The sequence below is a fragment of the Bos indicus x Bos taurus genome, chromosome 5, assembly GCF_003369695.1.
Source record: "Bos indicus x Bos taurus breed Angus x Brahman F1 hybrid chromosome 5, Bos_hybrid_MaternalHap_v2.0, whole genome shotgun sequence".
NCBI classification, from domain to species: Eukaryota; Metazoa; Chordata; class Mammalia; order Artiodactyla; family Bovidae; genus Bos; species Bos indicus x Bos taurus.
Genome location: NC_040080.1, coordinates 106,302,673 through 106,330,374, shown reverse-complemented (window position 1 = coordinate 106,330,374; position 27,702 = coordinate 106,302,673).

Genomic DNA, 27,702 nt, shown 5'->3' with positions numbered 1-27,702 from the left:
AGATGTGTATGTATATGTAAGTAAAGTGAATAAAATTGGAGCTTTGATGTATTAATATTGCATTTAAGAACAACTGTTAATAGACAATTCTGAATGCTTTTTAATTATTCTTCAGCTTTCATTCCCTTGAAATTAACTTTTTTCTTTTCATTTGAGACAATGATTTTGGAAGTGTCAAGATAATAAGCTCAATTGTGGCAAAACTTAACTGAAATAAATATTTTATTTTGAATTTTTTGGAAATATTTTAGATTCCTTTCACTGTTTGTACATCACCAAATTAATTCCAGATTTACAAAGGGCAAAAGAATCATGTAATAATTGCACTTTGGAAACTTCTGATTAGTCTGGAATCTAGTGTACACATTGGTACCATGGATGTAGAAGTCTGTTTAATATCAGAAGAAACTGAAAAATAAAAAGTTTAAACAAATTGTGTGGCATTCCTGAGCTTTTGTACCTGGACTATGCTGTGAGTTTCTTTTTATAAAATTCAAATGAAAAGTTGTTTCTTATGCATTTTTAGTTTAAAATTATATGCATGAATATGATCCTCAAGCCTAACTTTTTTATTGTAAATTTTAGATTGTTGAAAATGTAGAACTATTTTTCAAAAAGTATAAAAGCTTAAATAACCATATATCTAATGCCTGATTTTGGCTAGATACTGAGTTAGATCTGATGGATATAGATATAAATAAGCCATTATAGGAAACACAATGGAAAACTTACATCATTTGGAAATTGGTTTTGTCTCTGTTGAAATTTAATTAAAAATAATTACAATGCAACTCCATTTATTTGGACCCATCATATTACATACTACCCATCATTACTAAAATGGTAAAAGTTTCTGGGCTGGCAGTTATAGATATCTCAAAATGAAATAGGTTACTTTGAAAGATAACAGCCTGTACAATAGAAGTGAGGGGAAAGTGAATTCTATATTCATGTTATAAAGGGTTTCTGATATAATAACCACCCATACCTACAAAGAAAGACTCATGTTATACTGATGTAATTTTCATTGAATCTACCATGAAAATGATTAAAAACACCAGTTTTTCTATTTAGTCAATGTGTGTGGTTTTGTGTGTGTGTGTGTGAACAACAGCACAGAGTAATAATACATTATCTACCAAATAATATATAATTTTAGTTGAACATCTACCTAGTAATGGGCTTCCAGGTGGCGCTAAGTTAAGAACCCACCTGTCAATGCAAAAGATATAAGGGACTTGGGTTTGATCTCTGAACAGGAAGATCCCTGAAGAAAAGCATGGCAACCCACTCCAGGATTCTTGCTGGAGAATCCCATGGACAGAGGAAATTGTTGGGCTACAGTTCATAGGATCGCACAGAGTCAGACACGACTGAAGTGACTGAGCACCCACGCACTACTTGGTAATACCAAAGTTGGTATTAAATCAAGAAAATTAAAATTGTGGATTACAGGATGGTTTATGATATTTTTTGGAAAACTCTATTTTATGTTCATTTGTATGTCCTTCCCTTTCCCACCCAGTCCAAATTAAGTATATCACTTGTTTTTGTCTGTGCTCTCTATTTTATACATATACATTTTCTGTATAAGCATTGTGTTTTATTTGTTGCCTTTGTTTTTTCCCCACAAGAGTGTAATCTCTCTAAGGCCAGCATATGTACTGCTTGTTTATTTATCTTTTGCTCTTACCACATCCATGGGAAGTTTGCAGATGCTTAAAAAGCAGTTACTTGATCTCTAGATTAAAGCAAATACAGGATGATATGTAGGACTTCCCTGGTGGCTCAGACGGTAAAGCCCCTGTCTACGATGAGGGAGACCTGGGTTCGATCCCTGGGTTGGGAAGATCCCTTGGAGAAGGAAATGGCAATCCACTCCAGTACTATTGCCTGGAAAATCCCATGGACAGAGGAGCCTGGTAGTCTACAGTCCATGGGGTCGCAAAGAGTCGGACACGACTTAGCGACTTCACGTTCACGTTCATGTAGGTTCTTACTGTGTGTTTGTTGCAGAAATGAGTATTTGTTTCTTCATAAACTACTCAAGATAAACTACTCAAGAATTAGATAAGAATTAAAAAAATGGAATGTTAAAATACGTTATTAAAAATAAAAAACTAACAAGCAACCAAAACCATATTAAGGATCATAAAATATATTTGAATATTCTTGATAAATTTAGAACATACTCTATTATAATTAGAAGAAAAGCCATGATCAATGTTCAAATAACATCAATGTTGCTGTTACAATGAAAAAGTAAACATGTCAAAAAATTAGTAAAATACACTCTGAAAAAAGTAGAAAATAGAGTTTTTTAAAAATCATAACAGATTACATATCTTTATTTTTTTAACTAGGGATTACTCAGATTTCAGTGAGAGAAATGGGAAAATGGCTTGCTGTTAAGCCTGGATTATGTTGACAGATAATCCATGGCAGAGGGTATTGTACTCTGGGATTAGTACAAGATGCTGTTGACAGTGCTAAAACAAGGGAGCTGAAGTTTCTCCAGCCTCAACACTGTAGACGTACAGGTTTGTGTCCGTGGTCAGTGGCTTCAGTCATGTCCGACTCTTTGTTACCAAAGACTGTATGGACTGTAGCCCGCCAGGCTCCTCTGTCCATGGGAATTCTCCAGGAAAGAATACTGTAATGGGTTGCCATGCTCTCCTCCAGAAATCTTCACGAGCTAGGGATCAAACCCATGTCTCTTAAGTCTCCTGCAAGTTTAAATTGAGAAAATTCAGGAGCTATAATTCTGCCCTCATACCCGCTCTAAGACAATTGCTATTACTTCCTTATCCAGAGTGCCTTTCTTTCTGGTGATTAGGCCACCATATTTTTCCTAAAAGCACATTACAGTTTTTTGTGTTTGCCACCATATAGCCTCCATCTCAGTTGCTTTTCATTTTCACTTTTGTTGCCAAAAGAAAAAAATCTTCCTGGACATGACTGTTGCTGAATTGAAACAGGGAGAATAATTAAGAGGGGAAGTTGAGGGGTAAGAGTGAGGAGAACACAGACTAGCTGGAAATACCTAAAAAGTTACATCTGTCTTCAAAAGTAAATTTTTATTAAAGAATAAAAATAGTTTTTAAGAAATTGAAGTCAATAGTTTAACAACTATATACATTTTTAAATTGGGGGATTATTTATAATGTATGGAAATATCAAATTACTATGTTGAATACCAGGAACTAACATAGTGTTGTAGGTCAATTATACCTCAAAGAGCAAACAAACACAAACAAGTCATAGAAAAAGAGATCAGATTTGTGGTTATCAGAGGAAGAGTGGCAATTGGATACAGGTAGTCAAAGGTACAAATTTCCAGTTATAAGATAAATAAGTACTAGGGGCATATGTACAACATGATTAATATAATTAACACTATTGTACGTTATATATGAAAGTAAAGAGAGTAAATCCAGAGAGTTCTCAAGCCATATATATATATGACAGATATTCACTAATTTATTGTGATAATTATTTCATGATATATTTTAAATCATTGTGTGATATCCCTTAAACTTGTATAATGCTGTATGTCATTTATATCAATAACACTGGAAGAAAAGATATAGAAAAAATTAAGTAAATTTTTTAGTCTCTATGAAAAAATTTTCTAAGAACAAGAAATACATGTTTACAATGGAAATTTTAAAACTTAACAAATATGTGTGCAGGTAGAACACAAATGTGGTAAAGAAAATATGATTAAAGAGTCACTATGAGTTGGCAGCCCACTCCAGTACTCTTGCCTGGAAAATCCCATGGGTGGAGGAGCCTGGTAGGCTACAGTCCATGGGGTTGCAAAGAGTCGGACACGACTGAGTGACTTCACTTCACTTTCACTTTACGAGTTGACTATACCAAGCTCCTTGTGATTATTTCTCTGTTAAGAAAAAAAACCTCCTACTTTTCACACAACTGCTGCAAACCAAAGTAGAGTCGTAGCTCATGTTTCACAATTTGTGTTTCTGTGTTTCTGATTTTAATTTCTCTCATATCTTTTTCCTAAAGAGATTTCCATGACCTCTACAAATTGAGGCTGATATGTGACCCACTTTTGCCTCCCATATTTCTTTCTTCTCATAGATACCATCAGTGATACTAACCTGAGCCTTGCGATTCTACTCCAATATTACTTTGCTGAGATATATATATATATATATATATATATATATATATATATATATATATATAAGTTTCCTCACTTACTAAAAAAAAAAATTCAAGAGTCATGAGTAGAAATAGATCATAGACCTCTAAACGTATGCCCTACTCCATGTGCATATTTATAGCAAATGATCTGTAAAGTGCATATAGAAGAATTGTGCATCAGTACTTAAAACAAGGAATGAACATTTGCTAGACACAGAGTTAAGTGAACTACAGAATACTTATACTTCCCACTCCTCTCTCCTCCCACCAACAGAAAGGAACAATATGCAAGCTAAATAACTGGCAGACATCCCATGAAGTGGAGCAGTAAGAAAATTTTGCACCCTTTTTGGCAATATTATTACAGCTGAAAGAGCACCCAGGCATATACTCATATAGTAGAGAGTAAAATCATACTAAAAGGCTTTCAAAATTTTTCTGGTTTTGGTTAGCTGTCTTAGAACCAATTAATAACAAGAAGGGACATGAATTACTTCTGAAATTAATAATACCTTTGCCATGAGAGGGTTTCCCTGGTGGCTTAGAGGGTAAAGCTTCCTGGATCAGGAAGATCTCCTCGAGAAGGAAATAGCAACTCACTCCAGTACCCTTGCCTAGAAAATTCCATGGACGGAGAAGCCTGGTAGGCTACAGTCCATGGGGTTGCAAAGAATCAGACACGACTGAGAGACCTCACTTCACTTCACTTCACTTTGCCATGAGAAGCAAGCATTCTCTTAATCTATTGATAAAGCATTGCTTATGAATCCAAGAAAATCTGGGTTCAACTGATTTACTTTCTAGCTCTGTGATACTGCTCAGGTCATTTGCCTGTTTCTGAATATACTCTCATCAATGTAGAAAACCATATGGGAAGCAAAAGCAAAAAGAAACAAATGGGCATACATTAAACTAAAGATTTTCATAGTGAAGGAAACTATCAACAAAGTTAAAAAGCAACCTGTGGAATAGAGACTTTTACAGATCATGCATCTAATGATGCATTAATATTCAAAAGATGCAGAGAACTTATACAACCTAACAACAAAAAATAAATCCCAATTCAAAGATGGACAGAAGGCTCGAATAGACATTTTTCGAGAGAAGATATGCAGATGGTCAACAGGCAACTGAAAAGAAGCTCAGCATCACTAATCATTAGAGAAATACATTGCAAAACCACAATGAGATGCCAATTTACAGGTCAGAATGGCTATCATAAAAATGACAACCAATAACAAGTGTTGTCAAGGATGTGGAGAAAATGGACTCCTCATGCACTGTTTGTGGGATTGTAAACTGCTTCTAAAGAAATTTGGGAGAATGACATTGAAACATGTAAAATATCATGTAGGAAACGAGTTGCCAGTCCAGGTTCGATGCACGATACTGGATGCTTGGGGCTAGTGCACTGGGACGACCCAGAGGGATGGTATGGGGAGGGAGGAGGGAGGAGGGTTCAGGATGGGGACCACATGTATACCTGTGGTGGATTCATTTCGATATTTGGCAAAACTAATACAATTATGTAAAGTTTAAAAATTAAATTAAATTTAAAAAAAAGAAAAAGAAATAGTATGGGTATTCATCCAAAAATTAAAAGAAGAACAATACAATCCAGCAATTTCATTTCTGAGTATTTATCTGGAGAAAATGAAAAAAAAAAAACCGCTAATTTGAAAAGATTAATACACATCAGTGTTATCAGTATTCATTGTGGCATTATTTACAATAGCCAGTGTATGAAAGCAACTTAAGTACTCATTGATAGATGAATGGCTAAAGAATATGGTGCGTGCACACACACACACACACACACAGAGGAATATTAGTCACCCTTGAAAAATGAAACCCTGGCATTTATGACATCATGGATGGATCTAAGAGGTATTATGCTAAGTTAAACAAGGCAGAAGTTGAACAGTTCTATGAAGGCCTATAAGACCTAGAACTAACGCCCCCAAAAGATGTCCTTTTCATTATAAGGAATGCAAAACTAGGAAGTCAAGAAACACCTGGAGTAACAGGGAAATTTGGCCTTGGAGTACAGAATGAAGCAGGGCAAAGGAGAATAGAGTTCTGCCAAGAGAACACACTGGTCATAGCAAACACCCTCTTCCAACAACACAAGAGAAGACTCTACACATGGACATCACCAGACGGTTGACACCAAAATCAGATCGATTATATTCTTTGCAGCCAAAGATGGAGAAGCTCTATACAGTCAGCAAAAACAAAACCGGGAACAGACTGTGAATTGAACATGAACTCCTTATTGCCAAACTCAAACTGAAATTGAAGAAAGTGGAGAAAACCACTAGACCATTCAGGTATGACCTAAATCAAATCCCTAATGATGATACAGTGGAAGTGAGAAATAGATTTAAGGGACTAGATGTGATAGAGTGCCTAATGAACTAAGGACGGAGGTTCATGACATTGTACAGGAGACAGGAATCAAGATCATCCCCAAGAAAAAGAAATGCAAAAAAGCAAAATGGCTGTCTAAAGAGGCCTTACAAATAGCTGTGAAAAGAAGGGATGTGAAATGCACAGGAGAAAAGGAAAGATATGCCCTTTTGAATGCAGAGTTCCAAAGAATAGCAAGGATAGATAAGAAAGCCCTCCTCAGCAAACAATGCAAAGAAATAGAGGAAAACAATAGAATGGGAAAGACTAGAGATCTCTTCAAGAAAATTAGAGATACCAAGGGAATATGCAAAGAAGGGCTCAATAAAGGACAGAAATGGTAGGGACCTAACAGAAGCAGAAGATATTAAGAAGAGGTGGCAAGAATACACAGAAGAACTGCACAAAAATGATCTTCATGACCCAGATAATCATGATGGTGTGATCATACACCTACAGCCAGACATCCTGGAATGTGAAGTCAAGTGGGCCTTAGAAAGCATCACTACGAACAAAGCTAGTGGAGGAGATGGAATTCCAATTGAGCTATTTCAAATCCTGAAAGAAGACTCTGTGAAAGTGCTGCACTCAATATGCCAGCAAATTTGAAAAACTCATCAGTGGCCACAGGACTGGAAAAGGTCAGTTTTCATTCCAATCCCAAAGAAAGGCAATGCTAAAGAATGCTCAAACTACCACACAATTGCACTCTTCTCACACGCTAGTAAAGTAATGCTTAAAATTCTCCAAGCCAGGCTTCAGCAATACGTGAATCTTGAATTTCCAGATGTTCAAACTGATTTTAGAAAATATACAGGAACCAGAGGTCAAATTGCCAACATCCCCTGGATCATGGATAAAGCAACAGAGTTCCAGAAAAACATCTGTTTCTGCTTTATTGACTATGCCTAGGCCTTTGATAGTGTGGATCAAAATAAAATGTGAAAAATTCTTCAAGAGATGGGACTAAAAGACCAACTGACCTGCCTCTTGAGAGACCTGTATGAAGGTTAGGAAGCAACAGTTAGAACTGGACATGGAACAACAGACTGGTTCCAAATAGGAAAGGAGTATGTCAAGGCTGTATATTGTCACCCTGCTTATTTAACTTATATGCAGAGTACATCATGAGAAATGCTGGGCTGGAAGAAGCACAAGCTGGAACAAAGACTGCTGTGAGAAATATCAATAACCTCACATATGCAGATGATACCACCCTTATGGCAGAAAGTGAAGAACTAAAGAGCCTCTTGATGAAAATGAAAGAGGAGAGTGAAAAAGTTGGCTTAAAGCTCTACATTCAGAAAACGAAGATCATGGCATCTGGTCCCATCACTTCATGGGAAATAGATGGGGAAACAGTGGAAACAGTGTCAGACTTTATTTTGGGGAACTCCAAAATCACTGCAGATGGTGATTGCAGCCATGAAATTAAAAGATGGTTACTCCTTGGAAGGAAAGTTATGACCAACCTAGGAAGCATATTAAATAGCAGAGACACTACTTAGCCAACAAAGGTCCTTCTAGTCAAGGCTATGGTTTTTCTGGTGGTCATGTATGGATGTGAGAGTTGGACTATAAAGAAAACTGAGCACTGAAAAATTGATGGTTTTGAGCTGTGGTGTTGGAGAAGATTCTTGAGAGTCCCTTGGACTGCAAGGAGATCCATCCAGTCCATTCTAAAGGAGATCAGTCCTGTATGTTCGTTGAAAGGACTCATGTTGAAGCTTAAACTCCAATACTTTGGCCACCTGATGCAAAGAGCTGAGTCTACTGAAAAGACCCTGATGCTGGGAAAGATTGAGGGCAGGAAGAGAAGGGGATGGCAGAGGATGAGATGGTTGGATGGCATCACCGTCTCGATGGACATGGGTTTGGGTGGACTCGGGGAGTTGGTGATGCATAGGGAGGCCTGGCATGTTGTGTTTCATGAAGTTGCAAAGAGTTGGACATGACTCAGTGACTAACTGAACTAAAAGAAGGCAGATATAGAAAGACAAATACCTTTTGATCTCACAATTTGGCATTTTAAAAATGATAACAAACAAAAAAATAAAATGAAAACATCCATAGTTATAGAGAATGAACAAATAGGTGGTTGCCAGAGGGGAAATGTGTTAGAATGGTGAAGTAGATATAGTGTGTTAATAAGTACAAGCTTCCAGTTATACAATAAATAAGCCATTAAAATGTAATACACAGCATAATGAATATGATCAATAATATTGTTTTCATAACTTTGAATTGAAACAGAAGATTTTCAGATTTGCTGTGGTGACCTTTTCATAATGTATAAAATGTCAAATCAGAATAGTAGTATACTTGAATCTAATGTAATATTTTATCTCAATTATATATCAACAAAAAGGAAAGCAATATGACTTTAAAATTATATATGTTAAATACTTGGGTTAATTACATATCCTTAGATCACTGTTTCTCAAAGTTGGAACTATTGACAGTTTCGGTCAAATAACTCTCTTTTGATCTGCAGTATTTATTGTAGGCTTCCCAGGTTGCTCAGTGGTGAAGAATCCACCTGCGATCCAGGAAATGCAAGAGATGTGGAATCGTTGTTTAGTAGCATCAGTGGCTGCTACCCACTACATGCCCATAGCACCCATTCTCCCCAGTTGTGGCAATCAAAAATATCTCTAGACATTGCCAAATATCCCTTGAGCAGCAAAACTACCCTCCATTGAGAGTCATTGTTTTAGAGTCAAGAACTCAGATCAGTTTTGGGGAAATGCAAAAGACAGATATCAAGTGAAAAGATTAGAAATTTCTTTTTTCAGACACCAACATTCATGGCACTTTAGAATGATAGGGTTACACTTGAAAATTGTTGAGTTTATTCAGTACAACTTCTAATTTGATAATGGAATCACCTGTACCTATAGCCTACAGATGTTACATCTCAACTTCTTGAGAAATTTTGAAGCTAGGCTAGCTTTATTCCTCCCCCCCTACTTTTATTCCAAATCTAGAACTTAAGAAATGACCAGGCATTGCCATTAGGATAATTCAACAACGGAAGTGTTGTATTGTCTTGTATTGGAATCATACAGAGTCTGAGGGGACATCTCAGTAGAAGGTTGGATGGAAGGCCTTCCTGCATTTTATCAAATTTCTCCATTAGATAAAATGACAAAACTCCAAGTATAATTTTGTTCATATAATAATAAAAAATAGTGATTTTATTGCTTACATATGCAGTTATTAATATGAAGTAGCCAAGTTGTTGCCTACCAGCCACTTATATAGAAAGATGTTGAGTCCTTGTGCTTACTTCAGCCAGGCTGGATGGTACCTTTCACTTGACAGGCAGCTTGCCATGACTCACTCAACACTTCCATAAGTTCAATAAATACAACCAAGTGAAAATTGGTAAGAAAGAAAGTGTGCGTATGGTCTCCAGATGCAATTTTGCTACTATAGAACCACTAATATAATCCAGGCTCAGTCAGTTTAACCTGGAAGACACCCAGACAATATGGAAACACTGACTTTGTTAACAGGTAGAATCAGCCCAGAGTCTCTGAAACCTTACCACACACAGAAGACTTCTACTTAACAGAAATCATTGATCTTACTATTATGTTCTTAGAGATTCTGGGATCACACGAGCACTAGTTTTCTTGTCATTTTTCAGCAAGTTCCATGATCCATCACAGTTAAATAGGAAACTTATCAAGTAGCTGCAATAAACCTGTGAAAAGCTAATTCATCAGTAGTCTCAAATGTCACTTATCAATCAAGTACACACTTACTGTCCACAGGGTTTTACCCTCCAAATTCATATATAAATTCTCCTGTAGATAATTTTCACTGTTATATTACATGTAGCTATAGATACAAATATATAGATATAAATACATAAATGCAGATGGTGGCTCAGAGGTTAAAGCATCTGCCTGCAATGCAGGAGACCTAAGTTCGATCCCTGGGTCGGGAAGATCCCCTGTAGAAGGAAATGGCAACCCACTCCAGTATTCTTGCCTGGAGAATCCCATGGACGGAGGAGCCTGGTGGGCTACAGTCCACGGGGTCGCAAAGAGTCGGACACGACTGAGCGACTTACTTCACTTACTTCACTTCATACATGTTCCTATAGATACTTATCTTAATAGATAAATAGATTTAGAAAGAAATGTCAGGGAAATACATTTTGCAAAAATTGATTTATTTTGTTGTGTTATGAATAAAATCTATTAAGTAATGAAGGAACATCATGAAAATTAATGAGCTTAGTAAGAAAGACTCAAGTAGGATTAATTACTCCCAGATGTGATAAAAGGGATGATTTGAATAAAGTTTTGTCCAGTTGAAACCAACTAATAAAACCCCAAATATTGAGGATTACTTAAGCAAATAATTTGGTAAATTATTGGGACTTGCTATCTTTGACCCAGGTAATTAGGAAGGACGTTTCTTTAGATATATGATGAAACGGTAGAAAAGAAACATGTAACTTCTCATTTTTAACATTTATGTAATGTAAATAGAACAATGAAATAAAAATCACAGGTATTGTCATATCTGCTTTTGTAACATCAAGATGTATTAATTATTCTTTTTTGTTAATTAAAAAAAATTGATTTCTACTTTTCCATCAAACTATTTTTTTAATTTTATTTTATTTTTTAACTTTACTATTTTATAAACAACTTTATATGTTGCCTAGTTACAGGGACCTTTCCATAGTGCTTTGTGGAGGGACACATGTACACCCCTGATTGATTCATGTTGATATATGGCCAAAAAAAACAACTCCACAATATTGTGAATAGACTCCAATTAAAAATTAATTAATTAGTTAAAAAATAAATTCTTACTTTCTCTCCATTTTCCTCAGTTTTAATACACCAAAAAACAAAAGAATCTAATAGATGTATTCATGGGTAGTGCATTCTGTTTTAGTAAATCATGTGCATACACTATAAACTGAATTAATGAAGGAACCTTATTTTTAAAAATAAGAACAAGGAAAGCTTTCAAACAGTTTGAGTCATAGGGAAAATTGCAAGATTTTCCTTTGTTTTATGTTCTGTGCCCACTCATGAAAGTTAATTCCCAGATATGAATGTTCCTGGGTACAAGAAGCATCAAGTGTATGGATAGAAGAGAATCAATACATAACTATTATAAGGAGGCGGTTGAAAATGCCTCTAGTAACTATGGATATTGTACGTTCTTACATGAAATTGCATTATTTTCCTACTAAGATAGGAGGACTCACTATATGAATCCACTTCATGGAGTAGCATAAAGCTGCCTACTGGTTAATCCATAAGAAAACTCTGTGTGATATTTAAGCATTTCCAGAGTTGCCATGGTGAAGCTAAGAGGCAGACAGAAAATCAATCCCAGAGTAAAAATTGTACCTTTAATGTTTTTATTCTTGAATGTGCTCTGAACACCTCTCGATTTTTCTAATAGAACTATTTATATTACTTAGGATAATCAATATGCCAGGCACAGTCCATTTACATCTCATATATTCTTCCTAAAAATACTTAAAAATTGTTTGTATCCATATTTTAGAAGGATAGAACTTGTCACCAGCTAATGTAGAGCTAATTTCAAATTCAACTTCCTTAAACTACAAATTTCAGGTTCTTTTCAAAATACTAGAGACTTTTTATTAAGTATTGGAAAAATATGGTTTTGTGCATATAGGTTACATAAAATATATCAATAATATTAATATTAATGTTTGATGACATTTCTAAGAATGACCTCAGTATTTTACGCATACTGGAATAGTAATATGTCTCTCTGTCTCTCTGTCTCTCTCTCTCTATATATATACATATATATATACATATTTGTCATAATTTAAATAGTAGAAATAGGAAGAACTAGGAATATAAAGACAGTAATTAGTATTATTTCTGTCCTTAACTGAGGTGATAAGTATCATTTCTATATTATCATAATCAAATTAATTTAACAACAGCTTTCTAACAGATTTCTCCTCATGATGTCAATATTAACCTCATGACATGATATTGTTAGTTTTTCCAATAACTAGTTTTTCTCTTTAGTTTCTCTTTACTTTTTCCCTAAACAGAATTTTAGAGTTTATGTATTTTTAAGGTTCATTATTTTATGCAAGGAAACTAATTGTTGTCAGGGATTGGGGGGATATTACAAACTTACTGACAGAAGTAAAGAACCTTGGAAGAACTGAGATTTAGATAAAAAATTTTACTTGTAAGTTCTTACAAAAATAAAAATCAAATATAACGTTTTGACGTTTTTTCCCTTATCACTGAAAATAGGAATTATTACTTTCAAGAATGAATGTAAAGAGTTACTGTGGTTTATAAAACCAAGAACATTTATTATAACACAATTTTTGGAGGTCACAAAGGATAGGACATGACTGAGCAACTAAACACACACACATATAATTGAGGAATATTTATCTGTAATTTATAGTCGTCTAAAAACTCTGTAATTTCAATTGCAAGGTATCACTTTACCTTGGTAACTACTGTGAAAGTGAAGTTGCTCAGTCGTGTCCAACTCTTTGTGACCCCATGGACTGTAGCCTACGAGGCTCCTCCATCCATGGAATTTTCTAGGCAAGTGTACTGGAGTGGATTGCCATTTTCTTCTCCAGGGGATCTTTCCCTCCCAGGGATCAAACCCAGCCCTCCCGCATTGCAAGCAGACGCCTTTACCATCTGAGTCACCAGAGAAGCTCATGATAACTACTACTCTTAACCACAAATATTTTTTTATGTAGAGAAGTTGTTACAGTTAGGAGTAATTTTGATTTCTAACAATTGTTTTAGGAGTTTTTGCCTGCTAAATCTTTATGCAGTCTCTCAATCTTTTCTACTGTCCTACTTTTTTATTGTTAGATCAGTGAAGTTTAGAATGAAAGTCAGAAACAATTATAGTGTTTGTGTACTATATTTGTAGTTTCTGAAACTAGAAGCTATGCTACCAATAAATCCAAAGTTAAGTAACAATCTGATTCCCAGGAGTCAATCTTGATAAGACCCAGCATACTGACTGTAGCAGCTATAGCAATTATCAGAACCTGCGGCCCACCACAAATCAATTTGCACTTAGTAAGACGCAAATGGTTCTCTCCTCACTTTTGCCAGCAGGCATAAGAAGGAATGTACTTTTAAGGGAAAAGCAAAATGAATACAGCAAAATAATAGTACATATTAATTTCTACTGTAATCTATTCATAAATTCCAGTAAATGTTACAATAAAAGTAAAAAAGAGAAAAATGAACTCATAATCAAAACAAATAAATGCAGAACCACTGGTGACTCGGATATTGGGATTAACAGATCATGATCTATAAGAAAAAATAAAAAATAATGAATGGACAGATGAGGAATGTATTCAGAGAATTGAAAACTATAAAACAATCATTTTAGGGCAGTGAAAATGAGAGTAAATGATGGATATATATATTTTTATGAAAGTAAAACTGGTAGTCACTCATACATGTCTGACTCTTTGTGACTCCATGGACTGTAGCCTGCCAGACTCCTCTGTCTATGGAATTCTCCAGGCAACAATATTGAAGTGGGTAGCCATTCCCTTCTCCAGGGGATCTTCCCAACCTAGGGATTGAACCTGAATCTCCTGCATTGCAGGCAGATTCTTAACCATCTGAGCCATCAGGGAAACTGATATATATCACTATACATTTGTTCAAACTCATAGAACATGTGGCATTGAGAGTGAACCGAAAGGTAAAATGTGGGCTTTGAGTGATTATGATATGTCCATGTAGGTTCATCTTTGGTAAGAAATGTACGGTTCTGGTGACTATGTTGATAAATGGGAAACTCTATACATGTGTAGGGGCAGGCATATATCAGAAATCTCTGAACCAATTCCTGCTCAGTTTTGTTGTAACCTAAAACTGCTTTTCAAAAACATCTCCAAAAAGTCTCATGGAAAAAAAATTCACAAAAGCAAAATGGCTGTATGGGGAGACCTTACAAATAGCTGTGAAAAGAAGAGAAGTGAAAAGCAAAGGATAAAAGGAAAGATAAAAGCATCTGAATGCAGAGTTCCAAAGATTAGCAAGGAGAGATAAGAAAGCCTTCCTCAGCGATCAATGCAAAGAAATAGAGGAAAACAACAGAATGGGAAAGACTAGAGAGCTCTTCAAGAAAATTAGAAATATCAAGAGAACATTTCATGCAAAGATGGGCTCGATAAAGGACAGAAATGGTATGGACCTAACAGAAGCAGAAGTATTAAGAAGAGGTGGAAAGAATACACAGAAGAACTGTGCAAAAAAGATCTTCATGACCCAAATAATCACGATGGTGTGATCACTCACCTAGAGCCAAACATCCTGGAATGTGAAATCAAGTGGGCCTTAGGAAGCATCTCTACAAACAAAGCTAGTGGAGGTGATGGAATTCCAGGTGAGCTATTTCAAATCGTAAAAGATGATGCTGTGAAAGTGCTGCACTCAATATGCCAGCAAACTTGGAAAACTCAGCAGTGGTCACAGGACAGGAAAAAGTCAGTTTTCATTCCAATCCCAAAGAAAGGCAATGCCAAAGAATGCTCAAACTCCTACACAATTGCACTCCTCTCACATGCTAGTAAAGTAATGCTCAAAATTCTCCAAGCCAGGCTTCAACATTACGTGAACCCTGAAATTCCAGATGTTCAAGCTGGATTTTGAAAAGGCAGAGAAAACAGAGATCAAATTGCCAACATCTTCTGGATCATCAAAAAGCAAGAGAGTTCCAAAAAACATCTATTTCTGCTTTATTGACTATGCCAAAGCCTTTGGCTGTGTAGATCACAACAAACTGGAAAATTCTTCAAGACATGGGAATACCAGACCACCTGACCTGCCTCTTGAGTAATCTGTATGCAGGTCAAGAAGCAACAGTTAGAACTGGACATAGAACAAGAGACTCGTTCCAAATAGGGAAATGAATACGTCAAGGCTGTATACTGATACCCTCCTTATTTAACTTATATGCAGAGTACATCATAAGAGACGCTGGGCTGGATGAAATACAAGCTGGAATCAAGATTGCCTGGAGAAATATCAATAACCTCAGATATGCAGATGACACCACCCTTATGGTAGAAAGTGAAGAGGAACTAAAGAGCCTCTTGATGAAATTGAAAGAGGAGAATGAAAAAGTTGGCTTAAACTCAACATTCAGAAAACTAAGATCATGGCATCTGGTCCCATCACTTCATAGCAAATAGATGGGGAAACAGTGACAGACTATTTTGGGGGCTCCAAAATCACTGAAGATGGTGACTGCAGCCATGAAATTGAAAGAGGTTTGTTCCTTGGACGAAAAGTTATGACCAACCTAGATAGCATATTGAAAAGCAGAGACATTTCTTTGTCAACAGGGATCTGTCTAGTCAAAGCTTTGGTTTTTCCAGTAGTCATGTATGGATGTGAGAGTTGAACTCTAAAGAAAGCTGAGTGCTGAAGAACTGATGCTTTTGAACTGTGGTGTTGGAGAAGACTCTTGAGAGTTCCTTGGCCTGCAAGGAGATCCATATCAGTCCATCCTAAAGGAGATCAGTCCTGGGTGTTCATTGGAAGGACTCATGTTGAAGCTGAAACTCCAGTACTTTGGCCACCTGATGTGAAGAGCTGACTCATTGGAAAAGAGCCTGATGCTGGGAAAGATTGAGGGCAGGAGGAGAAGGAGACAAAAGAGCATGAGATGGTTGGGTGCATCACCGACTCAATGGACATGAGTTTGGGTGGACACTGGCAGTTGGTGATGGACAGGGAGGCCTGGCATGCTGCATGCCACAGAGTTGCAAAGAGTTGGACACGACTGAGACTGAACGGAACTGAATTGATAAGACTATTAAATTTGACTTTATCATTATTCAGATTCCCTGTAGCTCTAGTAATTTTCTTTGCACTACAGTCTGTTTTTTTAGATATTACTATAGCCACTTTTAAAGAAAATTAATGTTTTCATGGAATGTCTTATTACATGTTTTACTTTCAGTCTTCCTATATTGTTGAATATGAGGTGTGTTTTCAATTGCCAAGTCATGTCCTACTCTTTGTGACCCCATGGACTGCAGCTCATCAGGCTCCCCTGTCCTTCACTAACTCCAAGAATTTGCTTATAGAAAAAAAAAAAAAAAAGAATTTGCTTATAGAGAGGGTGATGCTATCTTTTCTCATATTCATATAATTTGGCCATTTTAAAAATCTACTTTATCAATCTTTTTTTCATGATGTTTAAATTTAATGGGGTAGTTTAATATTAAAACATATACATCAGTTATTTCTGAGATTTGACAGATAAAATAAATTATATTCAAAAATTCAGTGACTTGCCCAAAATGATAAAGACAGGATCAAATTTTGACATGATCAATAACTTCTGACTTGAGTTCAAGTACAATAATTTCTAGTTTCTTCTTATACATTATACTTAACACTGGTATTAATATGAATCTTAGGATTCTACAAAAATATACAGTTGATATATAATTATTCTCATAGTATATAAGCACAGTTAAAAATCAAGACCAACAGTTTCTGAGTCATTTTTAGTCTGTATTTTTAATTCTTTTGTATAATGTTAGACATAACTTTCACATTGATCTTACAGAGGATGACATTTGAGTTCAAATCCTTTCTAAGGATTGCTTAAATTAGTATTTCTGAAAACTAGTATTTATAGGGTGTAGGTGATTTCTTTTCCATCTTGTAGAAGCAGGTTTCTGTAATGTTAATACCTTTTTCAAAGGTGTACTTTTATCATTATTTTAATTGAGTTTGAGTCCCATGATAACTGTACTATGACTTTTAAAACCAACCATAATATTTTACCTTAGCTTTCAAAGTTTACTACCACAAGGTGACAGCAAATATCAGGTGTTTAAGAGCAAAAATGCTTAGTTACAAAACCCCAGGAAAATGTAGTTCATACTTTTAAAAAAATTGTATGAATCAAATCTGTATAGCACATAAAATACATCTACTAGAGACATAATGACAAATATAATGGCAATGTGTTATGCTGGAGATAAAATACTTTGAAATGGGCCTGCAGTCCTATGTTATTTTCTAAGTTTAAACCAAATTTGTAAAATTGATATAGACATTTCGGCTCTCAAAGTTAAATGTATTCTTCATTAGGAAAATTATCTTCCCTCTACCCATTATAGTAGCACAATTTAGAAAATGAATCATAACATTACATTTTGAAAATTGGATAAGCTCTGTTAACTGGAAAATAAGTTGATTTAACTTTATAAATCCAATAGGTACAAACATTTTAACTGAAGAGTTTAGATATTTAAATTATTAAAGACACTGTTTTCAGTTTAAAAATAAGCAATAATTTTCCTTAATGCATAATGAAAATAATTATACATATGTAGCTTGTCTGTACATCTTAGTAGGAATGCATAATGAAAATAATTAGACATATGTAGCTGGTCTGTACATCTCCTCTCTAGAAAGTATATAGAATGGTTTAGAAAATAAATAGAATATCTGTGAGTTACCAAAAATACAGATTAGAATCACGACATTTATGATTTTTCTTAAAATATATAAAATGTTGTGTTAACAAACTGCTTATTGGATTAGAAATAGGAGGCTACATAATATAGTGGCTAAAACTGCAATTTTTAGAATCAGACTGCCTGAGTTCAAGTTACTGTTCCTCTATTCACTCTGTCTGTGACCTTTGATTACTTACTTAATTTTTCTGTGTCTGTTTCCCCATCCATGGCATGCATTTAAAATTGTAGAATAAATTCTGAATTATTATTTCTGTATTCTATTCCATGTTCTATATTCTAAGTTATAGTACAATAATTTTTATCTCACAAGGCTATTGAAGTATTTAAACAGAGAGAATACACACATTCACTTACCATGCTCCTCACAGTTTGTAAAGTCTATATAATTAAATGTTGTGCCATTTTAAAAGCAAGTTCAAATGCCTTTCTTTGTATTTTGCCAAAATGCTATATAGTTTATTGCTTTCATGTTGACGATTCAGAAATTCACATTATGTTACTTTGGGTGTGTATATGAGTATGTGTGGACACTTTTAAACTTGTGGACACTTTTAAACACTTCAAAGGTTTGGGAAATCTTTGAGATCTTATTGAAACCAGAACATATGAAACCTGAGTGGTCTGATGACCCAAAACACTACTATTCTTTCCATATATCAAGCCACCTTTTGGTGAGTTTTAGAGATTTGAACAGTCAGGTGATTCTAAACACACCATGAGTTTTGTCAGTATTCTTGCCGTTATAATTCTGGATAATGGCCAAGCTATAAAAATAGTTTAGACATGAGTAAAGTGATGGAGTCACTCATGGGGAATAACCCCATTATCCTCCATTCTTAAGTGGGAGGTTGCAAAATCAGTCAAATAACTGAGAGGGGGATGTTTCCCCCTCTTAATTAAAAGGGCAAAATAAAATACAGAAACCAAAGGTAACCTGACTTCTGAGGACATTAGCCATTTTTCTGTGCACTTAGCTATAAATAATGGAACTTTTCATTTCCCAATACTTGGGTGTTTTGAGCTAAGGACAGTCAAGAATCATTAAAAAATATCACAACAAAACTAATACAATTATGTAAAGTTTAAAAATAAAATAAAAAAAAAATTGTTTTTAAAAATGAACAAAATGAATCTTTGTTAAATTCCACTTTTGAATTCTTGACTATGAGTGCACTATTGCATTCATTGTGTTTCTCTTTAAATTTGGTCAATTCATTAGGAAAATCATATTTTTTTGTATCGCCATTTAATTTTTGAGATAATTTTAAAATTATCTCCATTTTAATTTTTTAAGAGAAACATGATTAAGGAGATAATTTTAATATGAAAATTAAATACTTTTCTGTATAGCTGCTATTACAAATACTGCATTGAAGTATATTTAATAAGAGAATTATTTTACTTTAGATACATGACTGCAGTGCCCTTCTGTCTCTATAAGCAATAAAATTTGAAGTATTTTCCAAATGCACAGTTTCAGTGCATTATTTATAGTATAGTGAAGTCGCTCAGTCGTGTCTGACTCTTTGTGACCCCGTCCATGAGATTCTCCAGGCAAGAATACTGGAGTGGGTTACCATATCCTTCTCCAGGGGATCTTCCCGACCCAGGGATGGAACCCGGGTCTCCTGCATTGGAGGCAGACGCTTTAACCTCTGAGCCACCGGGGAAGCCCCATTATTTATAGACAGCTACAATTCTCATGTGAAAGATCACCATCCAGAGAATTTAATTATATATTGGGAGAGTCAGGGTCACTTGAGCCTAGATCAGAATATTGCAGCCTTAAATTAAATTGACCCTTACATCCTAGTGCGAGAAGATCTTTCCAAGTCAGCCAAATTGCTGAATGCACTATACTTGTTCATGCCAGTTGGTAAGAAAATCCAACTCTTGTCCTAGTAATTAGGCTTATATTTTGTTTGAATTTATCTGAATCACACAGTTTTAAAAAGATAAGAACCCTAGCCACATATACAAAAATTTCCTAAATGTTAGTTAATAACAGCATTCAGTTATTATAAAGCAATTTTCTTCATAGGACTTAACAAAAGACTTCATAAATTGTTTTATTCAAATAAATCCATTCATGTTTTTTTTTAATTTGTTTTCCAAATGAAAAGTACCATTTTCTATTCATTCACTATTTAGTCAACAAATACAATTACATCCTATATCTTGAATGGCTAATGCCCATGAAACCACTGAGAATTCCCATTTGTCTATTTTCATGGCCCTGATTTTATTTTTCCTGCCTCAGATTTCAAAAGGTCATAATGGACATTTACTTTACAACCCCCGAAGGAGTTCTGCACAGCTCTGTCTGCCTTCTGTTCAAATTGCTTAAAGAATTTGAGGCTGAAAAACCATTCTCTTTTATTAGGACTGAAACATACTTCTCTACACAAACTGGAGTTGCTCAGAAAAACTGGTAGAATTGAAATGAAAAGGCTTATCAAAATGCATTCTGGATGTCTAGAAAACAATTAGCAAAACATGATAATTGTCAAGTTTAATTTTATCCCTTTGTAAGAATAACCTCATTAGAATGTTTGTGAATAATTTTCATACAGTGTTGACAATAAACCACTTTTATTAATTGTACAGTTATCTAGAAAGAATAAAAGCCAGTGAGTCCCTATAGAATCCCATGATTTCACTGATAGCTGCCATGTTTAATTATGATTATTATTACAAACACCATTTGGAAGGAATTTATTTACATACCGTTTTGTCCCATTACACTGAGAGGGATTTTTAAACAAAATTTAACAAGTATATTGCACTGTTTAGAATATAGTTAATACACATTTTAGGAGATATTTATGTTTCATTATTTTAGACCTTGAGACGAGTTGAAAGAATGTACCACAGAGCAAGTCAAGGATAAGAAGGTAATTGTTTAAAAAAAAAAAAAAAAAGAGAGAGAGAGAGAAAAAGAAAGAGACACAGAGATCTAATATAAAAAATGACCATGCTATATCAGAGGCCTGGCTTTTTTCTTACAAAGTCTTATAAACAAAGATGAGGCCACTCAAAAAATAAACTGGTCATCAAATTCTTTCTTCCTCTTCACTCCCTCCTGCTTTTCTTTTCTATGGCTTTGTCTATGATTGTGTGTATCATATTATGTGTGTGTATAAATTACAATATGTTCTTTGTTGAACATTACAAAATGCTGGTTTTTCTACAAACTGCTTGGTGAACAATTAAGTTTTTCTATGATTATGTCGATACTTTATTCGGTTTCCAAACATTTAAATCACAAATTTTAATATAATGATAAATACGTAATAGAAATTAATCAGCACTTAAAATAGTGTTCCAATTTGTTTTTCATCTATTATGAAGATAATAAATTGATGTATATTTAGAATATGTCAAACTGATAACTGTTTCTTTCAAGCCAAATAAATCCATTCCCTAAATTAATTTTTATTTTAAAGTGTTTTGTTTTCTCTTTCAAGCAAGATCCCAGTGTTGACTAAGATTTTAAATAGTCAAAAATATCATATTTACACTAATTATTTTAAGGGCCTGTGTCTTCTCTTTCCTTTTGAAGAGATGTACTTACTTTGACTCTCTCATTTTCTATACTTATTTTCCCACCACAGGGGCCAAGGGAGAAAAAGAAATGAAATATTTGATTCAGTAATAAATTGATGCTTTTCTCTCTGAGCCCCCAGATGATTCTGTTCTCTAGTCAAAAACTAATAATTTTAAGTGTCTCTATAATCTGTCTTTTAGAGAGAATATATTTACTTTTCTTCTTAAAAGTAAGTGTATGGGGATGAAAGCTAGAGAGTGACAGGGTGACAGCTAAAGATAATACTCATTAACAGAAGGACAGTTGACGTGAGTAGTGACAATGTTATTTCTTTCTGCCTACTGTTGTTTATTGAATGCTTTAAAACTAATGCCTAAAGTGTTTCTTTTTTTTTTCCAGTAAATTTTCAAATAGATACATGCTAAACGATATAGTAATTTTCATACTGTATTGTACACTGATGGATGCATTTTTGGGAAATGCTAAAGTATATAACACTGTCGGCCTTGAAAGTGAACTCAGTGGACCTAGAATCTCTGCAATTGACACTACCTCCATTGAAATTTTTAATGAAGTTTCCTGTTTACAGCCCTAAATAATATGCCTACATGCAGGAAACTCAGAAAACACGGGTTCGATCCCTGTGTCAGGAAGATCCCCTGGAGTAGAAAATGGCAACCCACTCCAGTATTCTTGCCTGGAAAATCCCATGGATAGAGGAGTCTGATGGGCTACAGTCCGTGTGGTGCAAAGAGTTGGACACGACTGAGCATGCATGACTACTACAACTACTCTTCATGCTATCCTTAGAAATAGCAGGGTCTAGTGAGACCTTTTAGGCTATTGCTTCCTAAGGTTATAAGATGTAGAATTGTGAATAAGGATGTTTTCAGAGTATGTATGCCAAATGCCCATATTTCTTAGAACAAAAATTTGTATTCTCATTCTAATATCTCATGCTTTAAAATCCTAGAAAGGTGAAAAGCAAGAGGACAGAATTTCCAGAAAGATCCTTCTAGAAGTAGTTTGACAAAATCTATGTGCTGCTTAATAGAATGACCCTAGTGAAATCACTTCCCAGTGAGTTACATCAACACAAGTACTACAGTTACACCCATGAGCATCTTTTTCAATAACTCCACTAAACTTTCAGAAGTATGTTAGCAGTTAATGTTCATAGAAAGTTGCCATAGCATCTTAAAACCATGTCATGAGAACATTCTTTACAATTAACACTGAAATGGTCTAACAGAGAATCTCCAAGGGGATTCCTTCTTTGGTCAGGGTACCTCAGTGCCTCAGAGTTTTGAGATTCGTTTGAAATGCCAACAACATAATCAAGTCTCAGTTCAGTTGTTCATTCCTGTCCGACTCTTTGTGACCCCATGAATCACAACACACCAGGCCTTCCTGTCCATTACCAACTCCAGGAGTTTACTCAAACTCATGTCCATCAAGCCAGTGATGCCATCAAGCCATCTCATCCTCTGTCATCCCCTTCTCCTCCTGTCCCCAATGCCTCCCAGCATCAGGGTCTTTTCCAATGAGTCAGCTCTTTGCATGAGGTAGCCAAAGTATTGGAGTTTCAGCTTTAGCACCAGTCCTTCCAATGAACACCCAGGACTGATCTCCTTTAGAATGGACTGGTTGGATCTCCTTGCAGTCCAAGGGACTCTCAAGAGTCTTCTCCAACACCACAGATCAAAAGCATCAATTCTTCGGCACTCAGCTTTCTTCAAAGTCCAACTCTCACATCCATACATGACCACTGGAAAAATGATAGCCTTGACTAGACGGACCTTTGTTGGCAAAGTAATGCCTCTGCTTTTGAATATACTGTCTAGGTTGGTCATAACTTTCCTTCCAAGGAGTAAGCGTCTTTTAATTTCATGGCTGCAGTCACCATCTGCAGTGATTTTGAAGCCCAGAAAAATAAAGTCTGACACTGTTTCCACTATTTTCCCATCTATTTGCCATGAAGTGATGGGACCAGATGCCATGATCTTAGTTTTCTGAATGTTGAGCTTTAGACCAACTTTTTCACTCTCCTCTTTCACTTTCATCAAGATTTTTTAGTTTCTCTTCACTTTCTGCCATAAGGGTGGTGTCATCTGCATATATGAGGAGATTGACATTTCTCCTGGCAATCTTGATTCCAGCTTGTGCTTCTTCCAGCCCAGCATTTCTCATGATGTACTCTGCATATAAGATAAATAAGCAGGTTGACAATATACAGCCTTGACATACTCTTTTTCCTATTTGGAAAGAGTCTGTTGTTGCATTTGGAAAGAGTTCTAACTGTTGCTTCCTGACCTGCATATAGGTTTCTCAAGAGGCAGATCAGGTGGTCTGGTCTAATGAGACATAATTAACTAGTCAGATATTTTCTGCACCTTTGCCAACAGACCCAAACCAGAAGCAGATAAATTCAGCAAACTTTTATGTAGACTGACTATCAGAAGTTGAATATTAGATAAAGTCAAAATCTCATAGTCTTTGTAAACATTTTTCAAAACATAGAATCTGTTTTTCTATCCTTACACAACAAAGTAATATCTTTTAACTGTAGTTATTTATCTTCATGCACTGTAACACTTCTTGTCTCAGTGCTTAAATCAGCAATTCATAGCTTGCCTGTTAAAATCCCTCCACAAATCTATTCAAAAGTAGCAATCATTTTTCCTCATCACTGAATTTTAATTTTAATAATCCATATTTTTAATACCACAATCCCAATTCAAATCCCTCTGCCACCATGAAAATTTCCCCCCAGCCAGAATTAATCTAATCCTCTTCTAAACTCCCATACGCTGGAGCAATATTTGTATCTTGTGATGTGTTATTTTGAACCCTTTGCTACAGTATTGGGTTATGTCTGCTCTTATTTTCAGTGTGCATAGTCTTCAAGAGCAAGGGAAATATGTTTGTATATATATTTACATGCCCTTGCCCAGCCTAGTGCTTTGCACATATTATGTATATGTTTCATAAAAGAATTGGTATTTGAGTTACTATCAAAATGAGATATCTATCTAAGGTTTATATGAGCTCTATTTAAGCAAGATTTCCATTTTTCAGAGAGATGGCTTTGACGGCTGGTGAAAGAAGTATTAATTTATCTCAGGGTAACATTGGTTGAAAACTTTTAACTATAAATGTATGAGACAATTTCCCTATTTTTCTTTCTTTTTAGCTATTGTTTATTTATTTTTGTTTTTTAAATATAAATTTATATATTTTAATTGGAGGCTAATTACTTTACAATATTGAATTGGTTTAGCCATACATCAACATGAATCCACCACGGGTGTATACGTGTTACCCATCCTGAACCCCCCTCCCACCTCCCTCCCCGTACCATCCCTCTGGGTCATCCCAGTGCACCAGCCCCGAGCATCCTGTATCCTGCATCACACATGGACTGGCGATTCGTTTCTTATATGATATTATACATGTTTCAATGCCATTCTCCCAAGTCATCCCACCCTCTCCTTCTCCCACAGAGTCCAAAAGACTGTTCTATACATATGTGTCTCTTTTGCTGTCTCACATACAGGGTCATCATTATCATCTTTCTAAATTCCATATATATGTGTTAGTATACCAAATCCTGAAATATGATGCTGTGAAAGTGCTGCACTCCATATGTCAGCAAATTTGGAAAACTCAGCAGTGGCCACAGGACTGGAAAAGATCGGTTTTCATTCCAATTCCAAAGAAAGGAAATGCCAAAGAATGCTCAAACTACCACACAATTGCACTCATCTCACACACTAGTAAAGTAATGCTCAAAATTCTCCAAGCCAGGCTTCAGCAATATGTGAACCGTGAACTTCCTGATGTTCTACCTGGTTTTAGGAAAGGCAGAGGAACCAGACATCAAATTGCCAACATCCACTGGGTCATAGAAAAAGCAAGAGAGTTCCAACATAACATCTATTTCTGCTTCATTGACTATGCCAAAGCCCTTGACTGTGTAGATCACAGTAAACTGTGGAAAATTCTGAAAGAGATGGGAATACCAGACCACCTGATCTGCCTCTTGAGAAATTTGTATGCAGGTCAGGAAGCAACAGTTAGAACTGGACATGCAACAACAGACTGGTTCCAAATAGGAAACGGAGTACGTCAAGGCTGTATATTGTCACCCTGCTTATTTAACTTATATGCAGAGAACATCATGAGAAACGCTGGACTGGAAGAAACACAAACTGGAATCAAGATTGCTGGGAGAAATATCAATAACCTCAGATATGCAGATGACACCACCCTTATGGCAGAAAGTGAAGAGGAACTAAAAAGCCTCTTGATGAAAGTGAAAGAGGAGAGTGAAAAAGTTGGCTTAAAGCTCAACATTCAGAAAACGAAGATCATGGCATCCGGTCCCACCACTTCATGGGAAATACATGGAGAAACAGTGGAAACAGTATCAGACTTTATTTTTCTGGGCTCCAAAATCACTACAGATGGTGACTGCAGCCATGAAATTAAAAGACGCTTACTCCTTGGAAGGAAAGTTATGACCAACCTAGATAGCATATTCAAAAGCAGAGACATTACTTTGACAACAAAGGTTCATCTAGTCAAGGCTATGGTTTTTCCTGTGGTGATGTATGGATGTGAGAGTTGGACTATGAAGAAGGCTGAGCACTGAAGAATTGATGCTTTTGAACTGTGGTGTTGGAGAAGACTCTTGGGAGTCCCTTGGACTGCAAGGAGATTCAACCAGTCCATTGTGAAGGAGATCAGCCCTGGGATTTCTTTGGAAGGAATGATGCTCAAGCTGAAACTCCAGTACTTTGGCCACCTCATGTGAAGAGTTGACTCATTGGAAAAGACTCTGATGCTGGGAGGGATTGGGGGCAGGAGGAGAAGGGGATGACAGAGGATGAGATGGCTGGATGGCATCACTGACTCGATGGACGTGAGTCTAAGTGAACTCCGGGTGTTGGTGATGGACAGGGAGGCCTTGTGTGCTGCGATTCATGGGGTCGCAAAGAGTCGAACATGACTGAGCAACTGATCTGATCTGATCTGATACTGTATTGGTGTTTTTCTTTCTGGCTTACTTCACTCTGTATAATAGGCTCCAGTTTCATCCACCTCTTTAGAGCTGATTCAAATGTATTCTTTTTAATGGCTGAGTAATACTCCATTGTGTATATGTACCACAGCTTTCTTAGCCATTCATCTGCCAATGGACATCTAGGTTGCTTCATGTCCTGGCTATTATAAACAGTACTGTGATGAACATTGGGGTACACATGTCTCTTTCTATTCTGGTTTCCTCAGTGTGTATGCCCAGCAGTGGGATTGCTGGGTCATATGGCAGTTCTATTTCCAGTTTTTTTAAGGAATCTCCACACTGTTCTCCATAGTGGCTGTACTAGTTTACATTCCCACCAACAGTGTAAGAGGGTTCCCTTTTCTCCACACCCTCTCCGGCATTTATTGTTTGTAGACTTTTGGATCACAGCCATTCTGACTGGTGTGACATGGTACCTCATTTTGGTTTTGATTTGCATTTCTGATAATGAGTGATGTTGAGCATCTTTTCATGTGTTTTTTAGCCATCTGTATGTCTTCCTTGGAGAAATATCTATTTAGTTCTTTGGCCCATTTTTTTTTAATTGGGTAAGTTTATTTTTCTGGAATTGAGCTGCAGAAGTTGCTTGTATATTTTCGAGATTAGTTCTTTGTCACTTGCATCATTTGTTATGATTTTCTCCCATTCTGAAGGCTGTCTTTTCACTTTGCATATAGTTTCCTTTGCTGTGCAGAAGTTTTTAATTATTTTATTTTATTTTTTAACTTTACAGTATTGTATTGGTTTTGCCATATATCAACATGAATTAGGTCCCATTTTTTTATTTTTGCTTTTATTTCCACTATTCTGGGAGGTGGGTCATAGAGGATCCTGCTGTGATTTATGTTGGAGGGTGTTTTGCTTATGTTCTCCTCTAGGGGTTTTATTGTTTCTGGTCTTACGTTTAGATCTTTAATCCACTTTGAGTTTATTTTTATGTATGGTGTTAGAAAGTGT